Source organism: Sinocyclocheilus rhinocerous, unplaced genomic scaffold, assembly GCF_001515625.1.
Source record: "Sinocyclocheilus rhinocerous isolate Xijiao unplaced genomic scaffold, SAMN03320098_v1.1 scaffold299, whole genome shotgun sequence".
Taxonomy (NCBI): domain Eukaryota; kingdom Metazoa; phylum Chordata; class Actinopteri; order Cypriniformes; family Cyprinidae; genus Sinocyclocheilus; species Sinocyclocheilus rhinocerous.
Genome location: NW_015652998.1, coordinates 3,508,975 through 3,509,977, shown reverse-complemented (window position 1 = coordinate 3,509,977; position 1,003 = coordinate 3,508,975).

Genomic DNA, 1,003 nt, shown 5'->3' with positions numbered 1-1,003 from the left:
TTGCAAATTCCAAAACGTCATTTTAGAGCTAATAACAGAGGCTTGAGCCATTGATATGCAGGCTAATGCAGTTATTAATGCAGTCTAATGCAGTAATGAGAGAGAGAGAGTGAGAGAGAGAGAGAGAGTGTGTGAATACCTGAGTCTGTGCGTCTCTCGGCAGTGTTCAGCAGCAGCGTCTACTAATAGCGAATCTTTAAGTTAAACTGCTTCAAGAACTGAGAAATGTCCTGTAGCTTTCAGCTGCGAAACTATATTATTGATAAATTTGCGGGGCGGCGTTGACGACAAGTTTCTGTCAGCGTGTGTGCGCGTCTGTGAGAGAGAACCGGAGAAAGCGCGAAGACAGATCATGGAAGTCATGGAAATAGTTTTTTACCCTATTTTTGTTATATTTATTTGCTCAATGTCTTCTGAGCTTTTTGGTTCTTTTATTGTTGTAGATAGCCCATAGTATAACAAAATATAATATCTCTTCATTGTGTTTGGGCCCTCCCTGGACGAGCTAGCATAGGCACGTGCCTGCCGAATTCTGCACCCCTGCCAGATTATGCACCCCCTCGTTGAAGTCGCTACCTGATTGCCTAATCCTAACCCCACCCCCACACCTACTCCTAAACGTCGCTACCTGATTGCCTAATCCTAAACCCTCCCCCACACATAACCCTAAACCTACAAATACTTGGGGGCTAATAATCTGGCGGGGGTCAGAATTCGGCACAACACTGGCGTTTGACTAGGGTGGAGCCAAGCATTTTTGAAGCCCAAAGTTGGCGGAGCCAGCCGTCACCATTGAAAATGGGCAAAGAGGCGGAACATTGTTGGAGCTGGTTGCTGAAACAACGCCCACCTAGTGCGACGGTGGTAATGGCAGCAGCAATCTACCTGTTACTCATGTGGCCACGCCCTTAATTATGCAGAACTTTAAGGCTTAATATAATTTTAACGGATGAGTTATAAAAAAATTCACCCCCCTCACAGTTGTCATGAAGGGCAAAATTAG